We start from the raw sequence: 25800 nt of genomic DNA on the forward strand, positions 1-25800 counted from the left end.
ACCACTCACTGAAAAAAATGGATATATAAAACAGAGTGCCAATTTAAGATATTTTAATGATGATTATAAAAATTCTAAGGAGAGTGCTTGACTAGGTGGTGGCGCAGTGGATGGAGCGTCGGACTGGGATGCAGAAGGACCCATGTTTGAGACCCTGAGGTCGCCAGTTTGAGTGTGGGCTCATCTGGTTTGAGCAAAGCTCACCAGCTTGGACCCAAGGTCATTGGCTTGAGCAAGGGGTCACTCGGTCTGCTGAAGGCCCATGGTCAAGGCACATATGAGAAAGCAATCAATGAACTAAGGTGTTGCAACGAAAAAGTGATGATTGATGCCTCTCGTCTCTCTTTGTTCCTGTCTGTCCCTCTCTTTGACTGTCTCTGTGAAAAAAAAAAAAATCTAAGGAGAATGATATTATGCACATAAGATACATGTTGGCCAATCAACACATTCTCTCCCTGTTGTAATATGGGGAGCCAAATCATAATCAAGACATTGCTCTGGTCAACATGGGGCCAGAATAAAGAAAGTCAGGCAGAGCTTAAAAAATGTTCCTCAATTAAGATTGTTCTAATAGCTTTTCCCGACAAAAGGAATGATCGTAACAATGAAACTGTTATTTCCAATGTACTTGTTTTCTAAGGTTGGCTCTTTTCATGTGCCATTTTCTTACTTTACATACGTGAATCCCCTTCACTAAGTCATCTCAAGTGAAGATGCACTGTATTTCCTCCCCAATTGTATAGTGTCTCAGAGTTGAGAGGTAGAATTCCACCCTCATTTTCCGTACTACCTTATGCAAAACTCCCAGTTTCTTAAAAAATCACGTCACATGTCTATACCAACCTCAAATTCAAAAACCTTTGACCACTACCTCCAATTATTTCAGCTCTTCCAATAGTTGTAGTACAACTGACTTTTAATTACATAAACCTCTATTCACTGACCACTGATTTCCCCTTCTCCTACAGGTTTATATGCCATGGCTATATTTCAAATATATATTTTTTCGATTGATTTCAGAAAGACAGAAAAAGGGAGGGAGGGATAGGCCAAGAGGAGAAAAAGAGAGAGAGAAGCATTCATTTGCTGTTCCACTTAGTTGCACACTCACTGGTTGCTTCCCATATGTGCTCTTAACTGGGGATTGAACTGCAACCTTGGCATTTCCAGATGAGGCTCTAACCCACTAAGCTACCTGGCCAGGGTCTCAAATATTCTTTTGCCAACACTCTCAAGTCCTTTGCCCTACTATCCTTCTATACACTAGATGTAGATCAACTCGGGTATCTAGCTCAAGATGGTGCTAGAGAGAAATCATAAAATAAAGTGTGCTACTATAAATGTATGATATCCAACCACAACAGGGCCTCAATATTCTAGCAGTTATTCTACATGTTCTTAGGGTATTTCTCAATGGCCATATCAGCTCTGTTAGATTTTTCCAACCAACTGAACCCTAACTCAACCACTCTTCCTCTTAGCCTTAACTCTCCACAATTCCCACACTCACACCAAACGCCATCCTAAACCGCTTTATTTTTTAAACATATAATTCACACGTCATAAAATTCACCCTTTGCAAGTGTACGATTCAGTGGCTTTCATATATTTACAAGGTAGTTTAACTAACAACCATAACTGATTTTTACAACATCTTCATTCTCCCACCCCGAAATAAACTCTGCACCCATTAGCAGTCACTCCCCACTCACCCTTTCCACTAGATGCCGATAACCACTAATCTGCTTTCTGTGTTTATGGATATACTTATTCTGAACATTTCATATAAATGAAGTCATACACTATGTGGTCTATAGTGTTTGACATCTTTCACCTAGCATAAAGTTTTCAAGGTTCATCACACTGTAGTATGCACCAGGGCTTCATTACTTTTTATGGATAAAAAATACTCCATTCTATGGCTGTAGCACATTTTGCTTATTCACTCATCAGCTGATAGAACTGGGTTGTTTCTACACTTTTAGGCTTTTTGTGAATAATGCTGGTTATGGACAGTTGTGTATAAGTTTGTGTGCAGATGTTTTCAATTCTCTTAGGCATATACCTAGGAATGGGATTGTTGGGTCGTCTCTTAGGCATACACTTAGGAATGGGATTGTTGAGTCGTTTCTTAGGCATACACCTAAGAATGGGGTCATATGAGAACTCCATGTTTAACATTTTGAGGAACTGCCAAACAGTTTTCCAAAGCACCTGAACCATTTTACATTCATACTAGCAATGCATGAGAGATCCCAACTCTCCACACACTTAATACGCTTTTAGGAGTGATAGGGAGAGGTCACTCCAGCCCCTCAAGCCATCTTATCAAACCTAAAGAGGGAAAAACCTGAGAAGCACTCTTGAAGTGCATAGTCCATAGGCACAGGCTCACCAAGACACTGAACCCCTAATCACAAGACCACAGAACGCTTCTCCTTCCCCCACACCTATCATCACTTCACTAAAGGCCCAGGTAGCAGTTCCTTTCACCCAGGGTATCATGTCAACTTTTCAATGAAAAATCACAAGGCGTGCTTAAAAACAAAAATAAAAGTTTGAAGAGAATGAACAAGCATTGGAGCCAGAGTAAGATATGGTATAAATGCTGAAATTATCAGACCAGTATTTTTTTTAAAAATGTGACTAATATGTTAAGAACTTTAATGAAAAAAGTAGACAACATGTAAGAACAGATACATAACAGAAAAATGGAAATTCTAAAAATGCTGGAGATCAAAAACACTGGATTAAAAATGAAGTCTGTCCAAACAGGCTCATTAGTAGACTAGACATGCCTGATGAGACTCTAAGCTTGAGAATATGATAAAAGAAATCTCTAGGCCCTGGCTAGTTGGCTCAGCAGTAAGTAGAGTGTCGGCCTGGCGTGTGGAAATCCCGGGTTTGAATCCTGGCCAGGGCACATAGAAGAAGCGTCCATCTGCTTCTCCACCCTTCCTCCTCTCCTTTCTCTCTCTCTCTTCCCCTCCCACAGCCAAGGCTCCATTGGAGCAAAGCTGGCCGGGGCAATGAGGATGGCTCCATGGACTCTGCCTCAGGCACTAGAATGGCTCCGGCCACAACAGAGGCCAGCCCAGATGGGCAGAGTATCGCCCCCTGGTGGGCATGCCGGGTGGATCCCGGTCGGGTGTATATGGGAGTCTGTCTCTCTGCCTCCCCACTTCTCACTTCAGAAAAAAAAACCCCAAAACAAAACAACTCTAAAAGCAAAAACCAAGGGAAAAAAGACGGAAAGACACATAATACTCAAAACCTAGGGGACCTCTGCAAACCATGTAACTAACACACATGTAATGGGAATTCTAGGGGAGGAGAGAAAGAGCAGAAGCAATAATGATGGAGAATATCTCCAAATTAATGTGAGATCAGACACCAAACCACAAATCCAAGAAGCTCAGAACACCAAATAGAAATAAAGTATTAAAAAAAATTCTCAAGACACCTAAAACTACAGCTAAGAATATTATATTCAAACTAAAGAAAATCAAAGATAAAGAAAAAAAAAATCTTTAAAGAAGCTCCAGACCCAACAAAGTACCTTTCTTATTTTTAGCAAAGATAAGAAACGTATCTGACATCTCTTTAGATAACATGTGACCAAGAAGAGAGTGGAGTGAAATATTTAAGGTGTTGACAGGAAAAATTCAATAACCTCAATTTCTGTACCTCGTGAAATTATCTTACAAAAAAAGTGAGGGGGAAATAAAGATTTTCTCAGACAAACAAAAGTTGAAGAAACTTGTATCTAGCAGACCTACCTTGCAAGTAGTGTTAAAAAGTTCTTCAGAGAGAAGAAAAATGATATAGGTCAGAAACTTGGATCTATGTAAAAAAAGAAAGAGCATTAGAGAAGAAGTGAAAGTATAATCACTTTTTCCTCATTCATAATTGATCTAACAACAGTCTGTCCAGAGTAGTAACAGCATCAGTAGGTATGCTTATACACATGGACTTAGTCTAAGTGAAATGAATGACAGTAATGTTAGAAGGGATGAGAGGGAGGAATTAGGAAAACTTTGCTATTATAAGGCACTTGAACAACCTGTCAAGAAGTAGTGTTACACGAAAGTGGACGTGAATTAGTTGTAAATATAGTGTTACATGAAAGTGGACATGAATTAGTTGTAAATATATACTGTAAAGTCTAGGGCAACAAACCACTAAAAGATTTTTTAAAAATCGTTATAGTAGGAAAGGAGAGAAACTGTAATCATATAAAATCGTCACTTAATACCCAAAAAGCAGAAAAAGTGTGGAAGTAAAAAACAAAACAAAACCAAAAACCAAAAAACAAAACAATGGCAATAAAAAATAGCAACAAATACAGTAGATATTAACCCAACTATGTCATCACCTTAAATGTCAATTAGACAAAGATATAGATAAACCCCTATTACAGTTGGAGACCTGAACACCCCACTATCAGAAATCAACAGATCCAGAAGGTAAAGAATTAGTAAGCACAAAGTTTAGCTCAATAGCACCATGAATCAATCTGGAGTCATCCAACAACAGCAGACTATACTTTCTTTCCAAGCTTATGTGGAACATCATCAAGACCAACCAAATTCTAGGCCATAGAACACATCTTAATAAATTTAAAAGAGAAGGCATACAGTATTTGCTTTAGACCACAATAAAATTAAACTAGAAACAGGTAACAGAGAGGAGGCTAAAAACCCCCCAAAATACTTAATATTAAACAATGTACTATTAAATAATACATGAGTCAAAGAAGAAATCAAGAGAAATTTAAAAATATCTTCAATTAAAAGAAAATCACACAACTTAAGAAAATTTGTGTGACAAATCAAAGCAGTGCTTAGAGGTAAGTTTATAGCACTGAATAAATATATTAGAAAAGAAGAAAAATCTAAAATCAACTATCTAAACTTCCATATTAGGAAACTAAAAAAATAAGAGTAAATTAAGTCCAAAGTAAGCAGAAGCTAAATAAATAAAATATTAGAGCAGAAATTCATAAAATTGAAGATAGGAAATCAATAGAGAAAATCAAAAAATGAAATGCTGGTTCCTTGTAAAGATCAATAAAATCAATAAGCCTCTAATCAGCCTAAGAATAAAAAAGGCACAAATTACTAATATCAGAAATGAAAAAGGGGTACAGAGCTCATGGACACTAAAAGGATAACAAAGGAATATTATGAACAATTCTATGCCCATTAATTTGATAACCATGATGAAATGGATCACTTCTTTGAAAGATACAATCTGCCAAATCTCATAAGAAGAAATAGACAATTTTAATAACTTTTCCAAACAGAAAGCATCAGATTCAGAAGAGTCATTGGTGAATTCCACCAAACATGTAAGGAAGAAATTATACCAATTTTCTATAATATCTTTTAGAAAACAGAAGCAGAGAGAATAGACTTCTCACCAAAAAAGATATATAGATGGCAAGTAAGCATATGAAACAATGTTCAGTATCATACGTCATTAGAAAACTGGAAATGAAAACAATGAGATGCTGAAATATAGAAAAGGGCCTTAGCATAAATAACTCTTAGCAGAACTTTCTCTTAAACAAAGAGACTTTTGGTAGGACTTACTTTTCTAAAAAGATTCCCTATTCCTTATTCCTGGCCTTGAGGCTGGTCTCCTGGACTGTGGCCATTGGCTGTGAAGGACATGCTGTAACACCCTATAGGCTGAACCTGTGTATATAAGCTAGCTTACTTCCTGAATAAATCGGATCTGCATCACTGAACCTGGTCCCTGGAGTCGGGTCTTTGCGTCTCCGTAGTCCTCACCCCCGGCAGGCCTTGTCCACATGCTGATACTGGAGGAGGGTGTGCAGGAATGGAGAAAGGTGATGTACGGGAACTCACTGCATTTTCCATTCGATTTTGCTATAAACTTAAAACTAATTTAAAAAGTTTGTTAATTAAAAAATTAGCATCGCCTGGCCTGTGGTGGCGCAGTGGATAAAACATTGATTTGGAATGCTGAGGTTGCTGGTTCGAAACCCTGCACTTGACTGATCATGGTACATGCTTCCTGCTCCTCGCCACCTTCTCTCTCTCTCCTAAAATAAATAAATAAAATCTTTAAAAAATTAGCATATACTATAGTATATTTAATATAATTATATAATTCATTATAAGGTAGACTGGATATAGACAGCTTTAGGAATAAATACAACGGATTTGATATACAAACAATTTAACTGAAGCAAGTGCCAGTACAAATGCTTACTAGAGAACAATCGACCAGCTGTGAATATTTAGCTAAAAGCATTCAGTAAACTGTGGTCATTAATCAATACGTTTTAGGAGGGAATAAGAACAATGGCTAATCTGTCCAGGCAGTTCACTAGGGTTCAGTTAAATGAAATTCAGTTAAGAACTCTTTCTCTATAGGTATTGGTAGGGAGATGAATGGGGAAAGATAAGGCTAGCTAATTTGGGAATAATTACTTATACTTTTGGGGGTGGAATGGGAGAGATTAGTACAGTATATTGTAAGGCTTAGGGGTGCTTCAAGGGAAGAGCATAAAAAGGTGTGCTTTGGGCTGGGGTTGGGGTGGACAGAAAACAGCTCTCTATTTCTGAAATCTAGAGCCCAGGCTCTTATAACTAGGACAGCTATTGACTTTAAAAACTGTTGGTAGAGTATTTTAGGAGAAGATTCATTCAATAAGGGTTTATTGAGTATCTAACATTTTAGGTACTTTGTATGTATTGGAGTCAGAAGTGATCAAAACAGACAAAAATCCCTGTCCCATATAGCTCAGTCTACTGGGACAGACAAAACAACAACAACAACAACAAAAAAAAAAGATAAAATAAGTAAATGAATAATGTTACATAGTGATAAGTACTAAGAAAAAAGGGGAGCAAGGAAAGAGGCCAAGCAGATTTCAAGGGAAGACGATGTTTGGAATATTAAACAGAGGCCAGGGAAGGTCTCATGGAGGAACCCTGGGGGAGATGAAAAGAGAACTATGCCTGCAAGTGAGGACAGCGTGGTCCAGGGAGGGGGACAACCAGTGCAAAAGAGTGAAGTTTTAAAGTAAATATTGTCAATGTATTTTCTTTTTCTTATGATTTCCTTAACATTTTCTTTGCCCTAGTTTACATTATTTTAAGATTACGGTATATAATACATATTAACATACCTCTGTGTTGTCCAAGGGTTAAGTATATACTTGGTGTGCCTGAAGAAGGCAAATGTGGCTGGACTGAACTAAGGCCAAAAATAGTAGATGACATGTGACTGCTTAACTAGGGGAACTGACCATATATATGTAGAGCCTGAGAAAGAAAATGCCTATAGAGAAGGGCTCCTGGTGGCCTAACTAGGCTCAAATCAGGAGAGCAGAGCCTCGCAGCTATTTCTACATGGGAGCCTCTCATGCAAACTCAGGGAGAAGCCTGACCTGCCTGCCTGCACTGTTTCTGCCATCTGAGCAGCTCTTATAGAGAAGTTCCTGGAATGCCATTTCACTAATACAACTGAGACTTTCCCCAATCAAAGCTATACAGCTTCAGCCCCATCAACATCTTCATTAACTAACCAGAGCAGCTCTATTCTGACCAATCAGGAAAGAGCCTTCTGGACAATCAAACTGCAAGGATTTAGAGTCCTCGTTTGATTGAGGATGGACCAATCAGAAACCAGGAGCAGGACTTCTGTCTATGTAAGTCAGCTCCCCCTGGCTGAGAGCGCACATTCCCTTTCCACTGAAGAGTGCATCTTTTTGAGAGCTGAAAACACTGGAAATATTTTTCTGGAGCAGAATGAGCAGACCAGCACCAGCCAGAGTAGACTAGCATGGAACAGAGCAGATTAGAACAGAGTAGAGTAGACCAATAATAAGACAAAACAAAATGATGCAGAGCAGACCATCAAGGAACAGAACAGAGCTGGGTATCTAGCGAGGCTCCTGCCCGAGGGCCACCTGGTCATAGAGCTGCCTTATAGACACGCTGTTTTTGCAATTGAACTGTTTGCACTAAGAAGTTTCCTTCTTCATAGCACCCCAAATTGAGGATTCCTGTTGGCACTGAATTGGTGCCAACCACTACTGGTATATATAAGTCATAGTAAAGACTTTGGCTTTTAGTGAAAAATGACTAGAAGGTTTTGAGTAGCTAAAGCACAGAACCAAACATTTTTATGAGATCACTCTGGCTGTTGTTTTGAAAACAAAATGCACGGTGGAGAGGGTCAAGGGTGGAAGTAAGACCATTTGGGAATCCACTCCAATAATCCAGCTAAAAGATGACAGGGCTTTGGATTATAGTGGTAGTTAGTGATGGTAAAAAGTGGCTATATTCTTCATATATTTTGAAGATAGAGCCAATTTCTAAGTTCAGGATAACTAAAAGTTAAGGAAGACCAACTGGGAGCAATCTAACAGGAAGATATAACCATTATAAATATCTACACACCTAATATAGAAGCACCTAAATATATAAAGCAGACTTTGATGGATTTAAAGGGCGAGATCAACAGCAACACTATAATAGTAGGGGATTTCAATAAGCCACTAACATCACTAGATAGATCCTCAAGAAAGAAAATTAACAAAGAAACAGCAGACTTAAAGGACATACTGGATCAACTAGATTTAATAGATATCTTCAGAACCTTTCACCCTAAAGCAGCAGAATATACATTCTTTTCAAGTGCTCACGGTACATTCTCTAGGATAGACCACATGTTAGGGCACAAAAGGGGTCTCAACAAATTTAAGAAGACTGAAATCATATCGAGCACTTTCTCTGATCACAATGGCATGAAACTAGAAATCAACCACAACAGAAAACCTGAAAAATACTCAAACACATGGAAACTAAATAGCATGTTATTAAATAACAAATGGGTTAATAATGAGATCAAAGAAGAAATAAAAAAATTCCTAGAAACGAATGATAATGAGCATACATCAACTCAAAATTTATGGGACACAGCAAAAGCAGTCCTGAGAGGAAAGTTCATAGCATTACAGGCATACCTTAAGAAGCTTGAAAAAGCTCAAATAACAACTTGACCCTGCATCTAAAAGAACTAGAAAAAGAACAGCAAGTAAAGCCCAGAGCTAGTAGAAGGAAGGAAATAATAAAGATCAGAGCAGAAATAAATGACATAGAGGCTAAAGAAACAATACAGAAGATCAATGAGACCAGGAGCTAGTTCTTTGAAAAGGTAAACAAGATTGATGAACCTTTAACCAGACTCACCAAGAAAAAAAAGAGAGAGGATTCAAATAAATAAAATTAGAAATGAGAGTGGAGAAATAACTGACACAACAGAAATACAAAATATTGTAAGAAAATACTATGAAGAACTGTATGCCAAAAAACTAGACAACCTAGATGAAATGGACAAATTCCTTGAAACATATAATCTTCCAAAAATTAATCTGGAAGAATCAGAAAACCTAAACAGACCAATTATAATAAATGAGATTGAAACAGTTATCAAAAAAGAAAAGTCCTGGGCCTGATGGCTTCACAAGTGAATTCTACCAAATATTCAAAGAAGAACTAACTCCTATCCTTCTCAAGCTATTTCAAAAAATTCAAGAGGAAGGAAGACTTCCAAACTCCTCTTATGAGGTGAGCATAATTCTGATTCCAAAACCAGGCAAAGACAACACAAAAAAAGAAAATTATAGGCCAATATCCCTGATGAACTTAGATGCAAAAATCCTCAACAAAATATTAGCAAACCGGATCCAGCAATATATGAAAAAAATCATACACTATGATCAAATGGGATTTATTCTTGGAAGGCAAGGCTGGTACAATATTTGCAAATCAATCAATGTGATTCATCACATAAACAAAAGGAAGGAGAAAAACCACATGATAATTTCAATAGATGCAGAAAAAGCATTTGATAAAATCCAGCACCCATTCATGATCAACACTCTCAGCAAAGTGGGAATACAGGGAACATACCTCAACATGATAAAGGCCATCTATGACAAACCCACATCCAACATCATACTCAATGGGCAAAAATTAAAAGCAATCCCCTTAAGATAAAAAACAAGGCAGGGGTGCCCCCTTTCACCACTCTTATTCAACATAGTTCTGGAAGTCCTAGCCACAGCAATCAGACAAGAAAAATAAATAAAAGGCATCCAAATTGTAAAAGAATGTAGTAAAACTATCATTATTTTATATAGAAAACCCTAAAGTCTCAGTCAAAAAACTACTGGACCTGATAAATGAATTTAGCAAGGTGGCAGGATATAAAATTAATACTCAGAAATCAGAGGCATTTTTTTTATTTTTATTTTATTTTTTACTTTTATTTATTCACTTTAGAGAGGAGAGAGAGAGAGAGAGAGAGAGGAGAGAGAGACAGGGGGGAGGAGCTGGAAGCATCAACTCCCATATGTGCCTTGACCAGGCAAGCCCAGGGTTTCGAACCGGTGACCTCAGCATTTCCAGGTCGACGCTTTATCCACTGCGCCACCACAGGTCAGGCCAGAGGCATTTTTATACACTAACAATGAACTGTCAGAAAGAAAAATTAAGGAAGCAATCCCCTTCACCACTGCAACCAAAAAAATAAAATAGCTAGGAATAAATTTAACCAGGGAGATTTAAGACTTGTACTCGAAAAATTATAAAACATTGATAAAAGAAATCAAGGAAGATACAAACAAGTGGAAGCACATACTGTGTTCATGGTTAGGAAGAATAAACATCATTAAAATGTCTATATTATCCAAAGCAATTTATAAATTCAATGCAATAACAATTAAAATACCAATGACTACTTCAAAGATCTAGCCCATCCTGGGAATGATGAGGCAGATACGATGGCAAGAGTACAGTGGTTGGAGACTGTGCCTGCAGATGATGTGGCACAGTGGCTCCACCAGGGTCTGCTCCATGCAGGACAGAAAACTATGTGGGGTACAGTTAAGGCATAGAACTTGCCTGTGTCCTATGCAGAGGTACTTTCAGCCTGTGAGCAATGTGCAGTATGTTCCAAGGAGCACCCTTGGAGACCACTAGTGTCACCTGGACAGATCCAGAGGGTTGTGTTCCACTGACACGATGGCAGATAGACATCACTGGACCCTCAACAAAGTCAGAAGGGTACCAATATGCAGTCACTTGTGTAGATACTGCTACCAGGCTGCTTGCTGCTTACCCCGCTCATAACCCTGACCAGAGGGCAGTCATACAGGCTCTGGACCACCTGAGTGTTGTATATGGGCGACCGTTGGTCCTTGAAAGTGACTGCTTCACTGGTTCAATGGTGAAGCTGGGGATGGACTGGAAGTACCATGTCCTCTACCACCCCCAGGCTGCTGGTATCATTGAGTGGTATAATGGACTCTTAAAGCAGGGACTGCGACAGGAAGGCGGCACCAGGTCCCTTACTGGATGGACATGTCGCTTATAGACAGTACTCTGGATTTTGAATGAGAGACCTCGACGGAGAAGCCCAGCTCCAGTGGAGGCCCTTCTGCATTGGGCAGCTGCCCCCATTCAGTTGCAGATACGCACCAAGGACATTTTACTCAAGCCAGGTTTTGGACAGCAGGGCAACGTGCTCTTGCCTGCCCCAACAGCCCTCCCTAAAGGCGGATTTCAATGAACTTGGCCCTGTACCATACAGCCCCCCCCCCCATCTGAGGTGGGTGGCTTTGTTGGCACCATGCGGAAAGGGGCTAGAAGTGGACCTTCAGTTAACTCCTTGGGCAACCAGCACCTGGCCACCTAAGGTAGAAGTGAACTATCCCTTGAGTACTCAGGGGGACAACATTATGAAGGGCACCTTTGTCATTTCTTTATGGCCAATAATGAGTTCTCCTATTTTACTACACATAGAACCAGCAGATGCTGGTGTATTGGCCAATAAGGTTTGGTATGCCCACTCAGGGCGGGCTCTGGTACCAGCTATGGTGCTGTCTGCAGACAGAACTCTGGCCTGTATTCTGCCAGAGGGAAAAGATTTGCCTCTCCGGGTGCCACTGACAGCTTCCTCGTTTCGCTCACAGCTTATGACTGGGTAATTCTATTGCTGTAGTATGTACTGTTTCTATTTATGCAATGACCTCACTTCTTGCACAGTGACCATCGTGGATAATACCTGTTGTGTAGATTGTAAAGTGAGCAAAGGGGTGGAATGTTGGTCAAATAAGTTTGTAAATATGATGTATATGTTTGCTTGTAGTTTACATTGGGGGCTGGGCAATGCCAGGTCTAGTGGTCTGTGAGGTTGTGGGTTACCTTCCTGATTGGGAGGGGCCATTGTCTTGCTAATGTTTACTAGAAGGGAGATTCTGCCCCCATCACCTAGAGGTGCAGGTTCTTTATTCTCTCCTCCCTGACCCCTGGCCCTCCATGGGAAAAGCAGGTTTTCTGCTTTTCCCTTGGCTTTTCTTGTGGCTTGCCTGTCTTGGTGAGACACCAATAAACAGAATGGCCCACTGTCCTCTGACTCCACAGTTTCTTTACCGTCTGCCCGAATATAACGAGATCCTGCATGTGAATGGCCACAATGGCGGCAGAGGCTCCTAGCCATACAGTGGGTGTGTTTCAGGTAGGGGTAGAGAGGTGGTAGGTGGGGGAGGTAAATGCAACACTGGACATATTCCCTTTAGGGAGCTAGTTGTATGATGTAAGAAAAAGTATTTTAAATGATATTCAATATATTTTTTTTTTCTCCATTTTTCTGAAGCTGGAAACAGGGAGAGACAGTCAGACAGACTCCCGCATGCGCCCGACCGGGATCCACTCGGCACGCCCACCAGGGGCGATGCTCTGCCCACCAGGGGGCGATGCTCTGCCCATCCTGGGCGTCGCCATGTTGCGACCAGAGCCACTCTAGCGCCTGAGGCAGAGGCCACAGAGCCATCCCCAGCGCCCGGGCCATCTCTGCTCCAATGGAGCCTTGGCTGCGGGAGGGGAAGAGAGAGACAGAGAGGAAAGCGCGGCGGAGGGGTGGAGAAGCAAATGGGCGCTTCTCCTGTGTGCCCTGGCCGGGAATCGAACCCGGGTCCTCCGCACGCTAGGCCGACGCTCTACCGCTGAGCCAACCGGCCAGGGCTATTCAATATTATAATCTAATTTTATATTCAGAAAATAAGTAAATATATAAACTATGTTAATATTCATGTTCAGTAAAAATTCAGATGTATGTCTTTTCACTCACTCTTTGGTGATCCTCATGGAGGATATGGAAGAATAGAGCCATTTTATGTTTATCAAGAGGAAAAATGGGTTTTAAATGAGGCTGAAAAACAATGTCTTTCAGTGTACTTTATATCACTGTATTAGGCATCAAATATAGGTAAATAATTAGATTAACAAGAAATTCTTGTCTTTTTACAGTTCCTAATCTAGTGGAGTTAGAGATGGGTAAACAGTAAAAAAATGTAGCTGAGTTGTGTAAAAATATATATTTATTTAAATATATGAGAAATATGTAGGCCAGGGGTCCCCAAACTTTTTACACAGGGGGCCAGTTCACTGTCCCTCAGACCATTGGAGGGCCGGACTATAAAAAATACTATGAACAAATCCCTATGCACACTGCATATATCTTATTTTAAAGTAAAAAAACAAAACGGGAATAAATACAATATTTAAAATAAAGACCAAGTCAATTTAAATCAACAAACTGACCAGTATTTCAATGGGAACTATGCTCCTCTCACCACCAATGAAAGAGGTGTCCCTTCTGGAAGTGCGGCAGGGGCCGGATAAACGGCCTCAGAGGGCCACATGCCGCCCGCGGGCCGTAGTTTGGGGACCCCTGATGTAGGCCAAGGATCTCAAAGGCCTGGGTAGCTCTTACTAAATGTTTCTTGGTAAATGTTAAAATGTAGCACAATGTTGTACACAAGTAGCTGTAAACAGGATGATCTTGTCAGGAACCCAACCAGATAAGTGTAGCCAACTAACTGCAAAGAAGAAACCAATGTGTTATTGTATAGGAAATGACTAAGCCTCCCTCAGTGGGACAAAGATTTGGATCTAAGTCCCGTCTCCTCTACTTGCTGCAAGTAAATAAAACTACCTTGTGACAACAAGTTCTTATTGTTGTTATTTTTTTACTTTTATTTAGAAAGAGAGGAAGGGAGAGAGAAACAGGAACACTGACCTCACCAGGGATCGAACTGGAAACCTCTGTGCTTAACCAAGCTATCTAGCCAGGGCTATTTCTTGTTCTTGAATAGAGCACCCCAAGCTGCAGAACTCCTTGAGTTCCCTAACAGAGAATGAGGTCACCAGCTAAGATAACTGCTAATTATCATAATAAAGTAGATGCTTTTGAAATCTGAAGGGAACAGAAAATATCAGCTGAGTAAACACCTCAGAAGGAACATTTAAGATGTTTGGAATCCAGACTCATATCAAAGGTAATTTAGGATTCCTTTCTAGCTCTAAAGCAAAATGATTCAAGCCTGGAGCTTGAGAAAAGCAGAATATGGGAAAGCAGAAGCAACAAATGTCCCCCAGTGTCTTGACACAACCCAAAATCTTACTCTAGGCAGTGGTCAGCAAACTCATTAGTCAAGTTTACAGAGCCAAGTATTAACAGTACAACGACTAAAATTTCTTTTGAGAGCCAAATTTTTAAAACTTAAACTACATAGGTAGCTACATTCCTTATTGAGGTAGTGCCAGCACGTGCTATTTTGTGGAAGAGCCACACTCAAGGGGCCAAAGAGCCGCAGTTTGTCGACCAGGGCTCCTAGGGCAAGGCTCCTTTATCAAGAAACACTGTTCCTCTGTTTTTTTACATTTTATGCTGCTTTTGTCAGCTCAGACCTGCAGCCGCAAAACAACACTGCAAAGAAGAGATGGAATGTTCTTTTCTGTTAAAAGCCGCAATTCCCAAACCTTTTACCCTTTCAAAGCTGATATTATATTTTATTTTGAAAAGGAAAATAAGAAATCATTTATAAAAACGAGTGTAATAAAAGAAACTAGATCCTATAAAAATGTTTTAATTTTAATCAACTAACTTACAAATTAAATTACCTTCCTAGGAAGACTTTCTTAAAAAAAAAAAAAGCTTTGGGTAGTAGGGAATTTTTCTTCAGCCAAAAGTTGGAGACAAAAATAAACAAAAAACCAAAACAACACACACAAAAAAATGTCAGTTGCAGAGAGACAAACAGTTAATAGTCTTCACTACTTTGAAGAGTAAACTGGAATTCTGTTTTCCTCATAAAACAAGCACAATTGCAATGTGCTTAACAGAACAGTTTATAAACTGTCAAACTAATGGTTGTTGGTGCCAATTCAATGCCAATATGAATGACAAATGTGGGATGCACTGAAGAATGAAACTTTGTGCAGAACTCAATTGTGATATAGCATGGCTGTGAGGCTGCCCTGGGGACAGGACCCCTCTTCAGCAAGGAGGCTCTGCTGTGCTGTGTCTGGTATGTTCTGCTCCACTCTGAGCAGGTCTGTTGTTCCGCTACTGCAAGATGGATTTGGTGTTTCAGCTCTAGCCACTCTTAAGGGAAACATATCCTTCCTTCTTCAGAGCTAGAGGGGAAATAGCTTATATAGACAGAAGTCCCAGTCCCTGGTTTCTGATTGGTCTGTCCTCATGCAAATAAGGACTCCAAATCTTCACAGTTTGATTGGTCCAAAAGGCACTGTCATGATTGGTCAGAATGGAGCTGCTCTGATTGATTGGTGATGCTGCAGGTGGATGGGGAGTATGGATAGCTGTGCAGCTGCAATGGGATGAGGAAATCCTTAGTCCTATTGGTTGAAATGGATTCCAGGAAGTCCTTTGTAAGGGCTGCTCAGATGACAGGAACACAGAGTAAAAAGCAATTTAATGACAAGGCAAGTACTTGAGAGGCTTTCATGTGGAAATAACTGATAGACTCCTTCCTTCCTTCCTTCCTTCCTTCCTTCCTTCCTTCCTTCCTTCCTTCCTCCCTCCCTCCCTCCCTCCCTCCCTTCCCTCCTTCCCTCCTTCCCTCCTTCCCTCCTTCCCTCCCTCCCTCCCTCCCTCCCTCCCTTCCTTCCTTCCTTCCTTCCTTCCTTCCTTCCTTCCTTCCTTCCTTCCTGTGGAAATAACTGATAGATAGGCTTTCATGTGGAAATAACTGATAGACTCCTTCCTTCCTTCCTTCCTTCCTTCCTTCCTTCCTTCCTTCCTTCCTTCCTTCCTTCCTTCCTTCCTTCCTTCCTTCCTTCCTTCCTTCCTTCCTTCCTTCCTTCCTTCCTTCCTTCCTTCCTTCCTTCCTTCCTTCCTTCATGTGGAAATAACTGATAGACTGTTTCCTTCCTTCCTTCCTTCCTTCCTTCCTTCCTTCCTTCCTTCCTTCCTTCCCTCTTTCTCCCCTTCCTTCCTTCCTTCCTTCCTTCCTTCCTTCCTTCCTTCCTTCCTTCCTTCCTTCCCTTTCTTTCTCTCCTTCCTTCCTTCCTTCCTTCCTTCCTTCCTTCCTTCCTTCCTTCCCTTTCTTTCTCTCCTTCCTTCCTTCCTTCCCTTTCTTTCTCTCCTTCCTTCCTTCCTTCCTTCCTTCCTTCCTTCCTTCCTTCCTTCCTTCCTTCCTTCCTTCCTTCCTTCTTTCTTTCTTTCTTTCTTTCTTTCTTTCTTTCTTTCTTTTCTTCCTATCTACCTACCTACCTACTTATCAATCTATTTATTAAGTAAGAGGAGGGGAGCTAGTGAGACACACTCCCACGCTCTCCCCAACCAGGATCCACCTGGCAACCCTGGATGGGGCTGATGCTGGAATCAACCAAGCGATTTTTAGCACCTGAGGCTGATGTGCTCAGACCAACCAAGATATTCTCAGTGCCCAGGACTGATGCTTGAATATCATACACACACACACACACACACACACACACACACACACCCTTAAGAGACTGAACCTTTCAATAATCAGCAACTGAAGGCAGCAGAAGACAGGAGCCTGGACCTGAATGGTCACAGGGTCTGGACTTCTGGCAGGCTAAAGGTAACATCTTGACCAAAGTTGTATTTCAATTCCTGAGCCCTATGGTGGAAGAACCCCCTGGCTACTATTTCATGAAACCAAACAGAGGGACATTAGAAAAGATGTCAGAACCGGTTCATAAGACTGGAAGAAATTATTTCTTGCCCTTACTACATCTCCAACTAACCAGCTCCCAGCATGACCCTCAACCCCTAAACCCTGGTGTCTTGTGATTTTGCCTTATATAAACTGTAACCTACACGCCATCAGGGAGTTCTTGGGCTTTTGAGCACTGGCTTCCTGTTTTCCTGGATAGTGCCATTCATAAGAACATAGCCAATCTCTTTCCTTTGAAGTTCACGATGTCTAGTGTTTGGCCCTGCTAGTGTTGGGTGAATGATTGATCACCTGTTCTGTAACAAAGGTAAAATTCAGAATTATTTTGCTATGTTTTCATTTTGAATCCTACAGCTGACAATGTTTAAGACTTCAGAAAATAGGCCGTGGCGCAGTGGATAGAGTGTCGAATTGGGATGTGAGGATCCAGGTTCGAAGCCCCGGGGTCACCGGCTTAAGCAAGGGGTAACTTGGTCTGCTGTAGCCCCCCAGGTCAGGGCACATATGAGAGGACAATCAATGAACAACTAAGGTGCCATAATGAAGAATTGATGCTTCTCATCTCTCTCCCTTCCTGTCTGTCCCTATCTGTCCCTCTCTCTGTCTCTGTCACTCACACACACACACACACACACACACACACACACACACACAAAAGACTTCAGAAAATAAACCAATCCACAGAATTCAATATATTTGGTATATTTAAAGCTCTAGAAGAACAGTTTCCTAGGTACATTTTTTCCTTTAAATACCCTACCCCCATATGATAAGGCTGGCCCTTCATACACAGACCCTCCAGGCTCCCACCTTACCAAGGCATTCCCACTGCGTGCTTACATGTTATCTTCCTTCCTGGTTTTTAGCTACTGATTTTGTTTCATTTTCAGGTGAAACAAAATGAGGTTTAAAACCATGTTAACAGTAACTCTGAGGAATAACCAGACTAGTTAAATCATTTCAAGATTCTTGGTGTCTAATGTATTTATCAAAATCTGGCAAAAACCTTTATTTCTCGATTGCCAATTGCAGTTCAAAGGCTCTCTTAGTCTAGTGAGGCAGGACTAGGTCCCAGGAAATGATAATATTCAGAATTTGTTTTACTCTTCTTTCTACATTAAATGTACTCACTTGCCTGTTAGCAAGCACTTCTGTCGAGAACAGAAATCCACTACAGTACTATTTAAAGGCCTTATATGATTATGTATTTTCAATACCCTCATATGTAAAATGGTGCTGATATCTCCCCTATTTAACTAAAAAAATAGTGAGAATCAAGTAAACATCTTTATGTACTTTGCAAACAATAAAAAATGCAAAAGCTTTTTATTAATTATTTTACAAAATTTTCACTGAAATATTTGTGAGAAAATAGATTATAGCTTATATTGTATTAAAAGAACAGTTATATAAGAAAAAACATTGGAAGGATACAATCTAACAATGCTCAAAGCCTTATGTGAGGGTGGTGAAATTATGAGTAATTATTTTCCAATCTTAAACTCCCAAATGTTCAGTATTATGGTTGTTACTTTAAAGAAAGAGAAATATGATATCAAGAATCATGGATATTTTAAACTTAAATTTTAATTTCATATGCAATCATGAATATACTTTCTTTTATTTAAAAATTATTTTGACTACACAGATAAAATTCCCTTTCACTACTCTCCTTCCTCTCCTTTCCAGAAAGTATGCTATTAGAGGAGACTGTCTTACTGCTGAAAGAAATCTTAGAGATCATTCCTAGTGATATATTCATTCCCTCTCTCATTTGAGAATTATCCCTACAGGGCAAAAAAAGGAAACATATCTAACAGGAAGAGTATGAGGGCACAGTTAGAAACTTTGTGTTTTGTATTTAAAAGAGTTATTTAAATTCTGCATTCAATTTTATAAAACAACATTTATCTTAACAGACACACACACATACAACATTTGAAACGACAGGAGACCAGGGGAAACTACCATGTACTCTCAAAACAAATGTGTATTTCCCTATGACTGCAATACCATATAGAACAGATTGTTCATATCCTGACAGATAAATGACAAATTTTGATGCTAAGAGAAAAAGTGATGTCTTATTCCTTCTTTACAGCAATAGAATAAGAAATTGTTATTATTGTCTAGAAATACAAGACAATATATTGCAATTACCATATAAAAACTCCATTTAACTATGGAAAAGCAGACCATGATGACAAGTTTAATATAGCTTGGCAGGCATTTCCTTAAGAGGTTTAATTCTGGCATGACCTGTGCTAGTGCAGTGGATAAAGCATCAACCTGGAATGCTGAGGTCACCGGTTCAAAACGCCAGGCTTGACTGGGTCAAGGCACATGTGTGAGTTGATGCTTCCAGTTCCTCCCACCCTTCATTACCCCCTTCTAAAATGAATAATAATAATAATAATAATAATAGTAATAAAAGGTTTAGTTCTGAAAATAATACACGTGAGGTTGATAAATACACATTCTTATGTCAGTGGTGGGAAAAGTAGCAAGTTTTTTTTTTTTTACAGGGGCAGAGAGAGTCAGAGAGAGGGACAGACAGACAGGAACAGAGAGACGAGAAGCATCAATCATCAGTTTCTCGTTGCGATACCTTAGTTGTTCATTTACTGCTCTCTCACATGTGCCCTGACGCGGGCCCTCAGCAGATTGAGCAACCCCCTGCTCGAGCCAGTGACCCTGGGTCCAAGCTGGTGAGCTTTCTGCTCAAGCCAGATGAGCCCGCTCTCAAGATGGCGACCTCGGGGTCCCAAACCTGGGTCCTTCCGCATCCCAGTCCGACGCTCCATCCACTGCGCCACTGCCCAGTCAGGCAGTAACAAGCTTTTTGTAAATAGTTTTTCTTCTTGCTAAAATATCTTGAGATATACCTCAAATGTAATATTCTTGAGTCACCTCTTAATTCCACTCTCATCTCCTTCCATTCAGAAATTTGACTCCAAGCCTGACCTGTGGTGGCGCAGTAGATAAAGCATCGACCTGGAAATGCGGAGGTTGCCGGTTCGAAACCCTGGGCTTGCCTGGTCAAGGCACATATGGGAGTTGATGCTTCCAGCTCCTCCCCCCTTCTCTCTCTCTCTCTCTCTCTCTCCCTCTCTCTCTCCTCTCTAAAAATGAATAAATAAAATAAAATAAAATAAAAAAAAAAAGAAAAGAAATTTGACTCCAAATCTGGCTAAGTTCAAAAAGTTCATCATTACAATGTGTTTACACAGAAGCATCTTCTCTGGAAACATTTATTCTCATTACAGATTCTCTGTAAATATCTAATTTAGCTCTGGGTATTTAGTAACATTAGAATATTCAAAAGACAAAATTATTAACTTCAATAGGTACTAATGGGAGCTGTGGAAAAAGAAAAAGCACAATCATAGTTTTCTACAACAAAGTCACTCAAGCCTGGGCCAGATAGCTCAGTTGGTTCAAGCATTATCCTGAAGGTAGAGGTTGCTGGTTCGATCTCTGGTCAGGGCACAAATAAGAACAGACTGTGATGGTACTGTCTCTCCCTCTCCCTTCCTTTCTCTTTAAAACCAACTAAGTAATCATAAAAATAATTCATTCAAAATTTTGGGAAAAAACTCAAAGTACATCAAATTTTGATAAAAGGATTATGTGTTATATCAATTATAGGAAGTAACCTGAGGCAGCAGGAAGTACTCTATGTCAGGAAGTCTGAATCATATTCAATAGTTCAGGCTAAGTCACCAAGAATCTATGTCTTCTGGCATCACTAAAGCAATCTGGCCCAAGTTCCTTCCTCTCTTAATGAAGTACAAAATCAATTCTAGTTTTGCTTATGTGTCAGGCCATGACAGAACAGCATGGACTAGTACAATTAGTTAAATGATATAAACTAGAAACAATTTTAGAAGCTAGCAGAAAATGGAAATATTTTACAAATTCAATAAAAAAATCATAATTATGAACATATATAAATATATGTACACACATAAATACAGAGTTCTCTAATCAAAGTATGCATTTTAGAATTCTTCTGTTAATACTCATTTACTATCTGGAAGGGAGTTATAGTTGATATTGAAGGCTCTGAAATCAGACTTCTTGGATTCAAATCCCACCTTTTATTTTTCAGCTGAGAAACATGGGAAAGTTAGTTAATTTCTCTGAACCTAAGTTTTCTTATCTGTAAATGAGGATAGTGATAGTACCTACTATAGAAGTTATTTGAAGAATTAATCCATGAAAAAAAGTAGGTATTATGGTGTCTGCTACATCAGAGCCCAATAATGACGACAATGGTAATAGTAGTACACATTTACTGTTTACTGAGTGTTTACTAAGAACCAGGCATTAATCTATGAATTTTACATGTGCTATCCCAATTAATCCAACTACTATGCAGTATATACTATCATTAGATTCTATTTTATAGTGAACAATGTGATCCACAGGTTAAATAACTTGTCCAAGTTAACTGATATTCATTACAACTATTCACAAATGTTTTTTTAGTTCCTCTCAAGAACACGATGAGATTATACTTCCTTATAAGCTATGAAATCAGGCAAGGCCCATGGAATTCATGGAGTCAACGCATAGTGGCAGATGATACTTCTGGGCAGAAAGTTTAAGAGTCGATAGGCACCCTGGCCAGATAACTCGATTGGTTAGAGCTTTGTCTTGAAGAGCAGAAGTTGCCAGATCAATCCCTGGTCGGGGCACAAACAGGAACAGATATTTCTCTTTCTCTCACTAAAATAAATAAAATTTATTTATTTAAAATAAATAAAAATTAAAGAGCCACAGACAATTTTCCATGCTGCTGTCCTCCTATTATAGTGATCAAAAAAGTATATACTGCATTGGAGTCCATGTCAGCCAGGTTGCCTAAGACTAAGAACATGCAGTACCCCTGTTAACCTACTGTAGACAAGTAACACGAATGAGAAAAACAGCATCTCAGATTATGTAGTGGTTTTACTATAGTAACAAACAAGTCTATCCTGATAGAAAATTTCAGATTTGGAATCATCATGACTAATATTTATTTATTTAAAGGTAATGCTGAACATTTAAGAATTAAGTAATGAGGGGTTCTAAGATGGCCACAGCGTAGGCAGACGCTCCAACACCCACTTCCCAGAACCAAGGTGGATTAGAACTTAAATTTGAGAACACTAATCAGGAAAGACCATCTTTGGACTAAACTAAGAGGATTCTATAGCGAAGGACCACCAAAGAACACACACTGAGACGGGTAGGAAAGAAAAAGATGCGGAAAGGGCTGCCCCGCTCCCGGGAGCGAGCAGTGGCTGGGAGGGATCGTGATGGGGAGGGTTGTCCAGTGAGTTGTGGGTCCTTATCCCCAAAACTGGAATCCCAGCCTAGAACCCTGGAGCCTGGAAGGGGCTACGGACTATATTTGGCTGAGAAAAGAGCCTAGACACTGTTTGAAAGAAGGGGGCAGAACTCTCAGACCCAGGCTCCATATTAAAAGGACTGCACGGAGAGCCACACTCACAGCCACTTTCCCAGAACTCCAGGAGCAGAGAGTGCTGGGAGGAGTGGAGTTGCCAGGGGAGAGAGTGGTCTTAGAGGAACAGGGAAAGACACTTTGAGGAATGGACATGCTAACCCCTGGGCTGAGTCACTCCCCAAACCTAAAGTGAACATTTTTCCTGAGAATGAAATTACCCTGTCTACCTGAGGCTCACCTGCCCTAGTTAGACCAAGGTGCTTCAAGCCAGGCAGCATGGTAGGGACACAAATAGGGAGTGCAGAGGTCTAAGCTACAACCCTTCCCCCGCAATGCTCAGTGCTTGCCAGGGGCGGGCGGGCTGGAGGTGGCACGGTGCAGCTGCAGAAGCCAGGGCAGTTTGAGTGAGCACACGCAGGCCAGCCTGCGGAGGTAGGAACTGCCACTGCTGCTGCAGAGGACCCGATCACACACAGTCCTGCTCACTAAGTGGACATACCCTTGGCGAGGGGGGAGGACCAAGCAACAGCGGAGCTCCCAAAAGGTTAAGAACCAGTCATAGGCACTGACCCCCACTGATCTGCACCAAGAACTGGCCAAGGAGGTCAGGACAGGCACATTCAGCAGCCAGATATGGAAAGCACCAGTTCAGGACATAAAAACCCTTGTTAGAGTGGAAGCTTAATGAAGGGCTCCTCACACCTGACTCAGCTAAGATATAGAAAACTCCAACACAAACAAGAAAAAGAACAGTGATAGCAGATAAATAGCCCACAGCGGATTACAAACAACAGCTGATGCCAACCCATAAAGATCTAGAAACAATACAACTGAAAACTGGAGGCAGACAATACCAAACCTAGATTTAGCTAGCTTCACAAACAAAACACCCAAATGAAGAGTGTATACACAGACAAAATGAGAAGACAGAGAAGTACAATTCAAATGAATCAACAAGAGAAACCCCCAGAAAATGAACTGAGTGAAATGAAAATAACCAGACTACCAGATACAGAGTTTAAAATAATGATTATTAGAATGCTCAAAGCTCTAAGAACAAGAATAGATGGAGAGGCCCTGGCCGGTTGGTTCAGCGGTAGAGCGTCGGCCTGGCGTGCGAGGGACCCAGGTTCGAATCCCGGCCAGGGCACATAGGAGAAGTGCCCATTTGCTTCTCCACCCTCTCCCCTCCTTCCTCTCTGTCTCTCTCTTCCCCTCCCGCAGCCAAGGCTCCATTAAAGCAAAGATGGCCCGGGCGCTGGGGATGGCTCCTTGGCCTCTGCCCCAAGCGCTAGAGTGGCTCTGGTCACGGCAGAAAGACCCCCTGGAGGGGCAGAGCATCGCCCCGTGGTGGGTAGAGCATCGCCCCCTGGTGGGTAGAGCATCGCCCCTTGGTGGGCAGAGCATCGCCCCTGGTGGGCGTGCCGGGTAGATCCCGGTTGGGCACATGTGGGAGTCTGTCTGACTGTCTCTCCCCGTTTCCAGCTTCAGAAAAAAAAAAAAAAAAAAAAAAAAAAAAAGAAAGAATAGATGGAGACAATGAGCACCTAAATAAAGAGATAACAACCATCAAAAATGACACTGACTAAGAACGGAACATGGGGTCAGAGTAATGGCGGGGTAGGAAGCGATACCGATAAATCTCCCCCAAAACTCAACAAGATCTTCAACCAGAAACAGAAAACCTATCCTTGGAGCCTCCAGATGTTTCGCAATACACCCGAAGGTATGGTCGAGCGAAAAATTGGCTAAATATATAACCAAACCCCAAAGGAAATAGGGAGTAAGAAATGCTCCGCCTTCCTCACTAACCTAAACAGGGCAGCTTTCTCTGGGATCCGTGAATATAGAAACTGACGCGGGAAAAGGGGGTGAATAGATCCAGGCCGCGGCACAAACGGCCGAACCAGGCTGTGGCACAGAGATCCAAGCCGAGGAAAAACTGATCCTGTGGCAACCCGGGCAATACAAGCTAACACTCGCACCAAACCCAAACAAAGAAAGACAAGCGGGGCAGCCATTTTACCCGATCTCCTGGTCGGCGCGAGCAGATAGTGGGCGAGAGATTTCTTCCTAAGCCCTGGGAGTGGGTGCCCGTGTTACCCCACAGAGAGGCAGAGTCAGAGGCCTTTGTGTGGGCCGAAAGCGGAATCTCTGGACAGCCCCAGCGCCCTGGGAAAGCCGCGCACGGGAGGGAGAACTAATTCCAACGGTGGAACTTTTCCGTGCTGGTATGGGATTCACTCAGAGGGAAACACGGCCGGCCTCATATCCTGATCTGTGCACACAGATAGTGAGCGAGAGATTCCTCCGAGTGCCTCGGCAGTGCGCGCCGTGTTACCGCACAGAGGGGCAGAGTCAGGGGCCTTTGTGTGGGGCAAAGCGGAATCTTGGGCCGCCCCAGTGCCTTGCAAAAGCCACGCACGGGGACGGAGCGAGAGCCAATTCCAACGCTGCAACTTTTCCATGCGGTTGGGGGTTTCACTCAGAGTGTGAGACTGCTGGCTGGATATCCTGGTCTGCGCGTGCAGATAGTGAGCGAGAGTTTCCACCAAGCGCCCCGGAAGTGGGCGCCCCCCTGTGTTACTGGACAGAGTGGCAGAGCCAGAGGTCTTTGAGTGGGCGGAAACCCCGCCTGATTATGTTAGCAGCTCTGACTGACTGAGCCTTACCCAGAGCCCTGTGCTGAGTGGAAATAGAGTGGGGAGTTGCCAGCTCTTAGAGCCTCTTACTATCCAGGCAGAGGCAGCAGCAACCCCATAGCTGGATTATCAGGCTACTAATTGAGGAAGGAAAGACTAGGAGAAAGGCTCCAGGAACATGGACTCTATCACTGTCAGACCCTATAAATGCTAATGAGCCTCGACTGCCAATGAGACTAAAGTACAATACATGACATCGCCATAGAGACTTATCAACTGCAAACCTCTACCTGAGCATGCCAAAGGGGCAGAACCCGGGGTACAGAGTCACCGACTAGGAAGAGGGAGAGAAAAGAAAAGCAAGAAGATAACCTCTCAAAATCAAGAATAATCTGCAGACTTTATAACCTATCCCATTTTATTATATTTGTTCGTTTGTTTCTCTTATCTTCATTCTTGATATTTTTTTCCTCCTCCAATTTGGCCGATTAACTCTCTGCCGGTCTTACTCTCTCCTCTCCTTGAACTACACTACCCGTAAGTGTTACATCTCCCATTATCTTTTCTCTCCTCTTCCTTTCTCTCTATGAGGGTTGCACTCCAAAACCCTTAACTCTCTCTCTCCTCTATTTTCTTTTTTCTTCCTT

At 41.3% G+C, this 25800-nt stretch overlaps 1 protein-coding gene across 7 annotated transcripts in view; it reads right to left on the reverse strand.

The window, feature by feature from the left end:
• Nucleotides 1–25800, reverse strand: part of HMG20A (high mobility group 20A) — a 106263-nt gene that overhangs the window by 36961 nt on the left and 43502 nt on the right. Inside the window, exon 2 of one of the 7 annotated variants that reach the window (XM_066278313.1) lies at nucleotides 3780–3843. The exons of the other annotated variants lie outside the window; for them this stretch is intronic. The gene's annotated coding sequence lies outside the window, so the exon portion shown is untranslated. The remainder of the gene's footprint in view (nucleotides 1–3779; nucleotides 3844–25800) is intronic. 7 annotated transcript variants of the gene reach the window in all.

This window comes from Saccopteryx bilineata, chromosome 4 (assembly GCF_036850765.1).
Source record: "Saccopteryx bilineata isolate mSacBil1 chromosome 4, mSacBil1_pri_phased_curated, whole genome shotgun sequence".
Lineage (NCBI taxonomy): Eukaryota > Metazoa > Chordata > Mammalia > Chiroptera > Emballonuridae > Saccopteryx > Saccopteryx bilineata.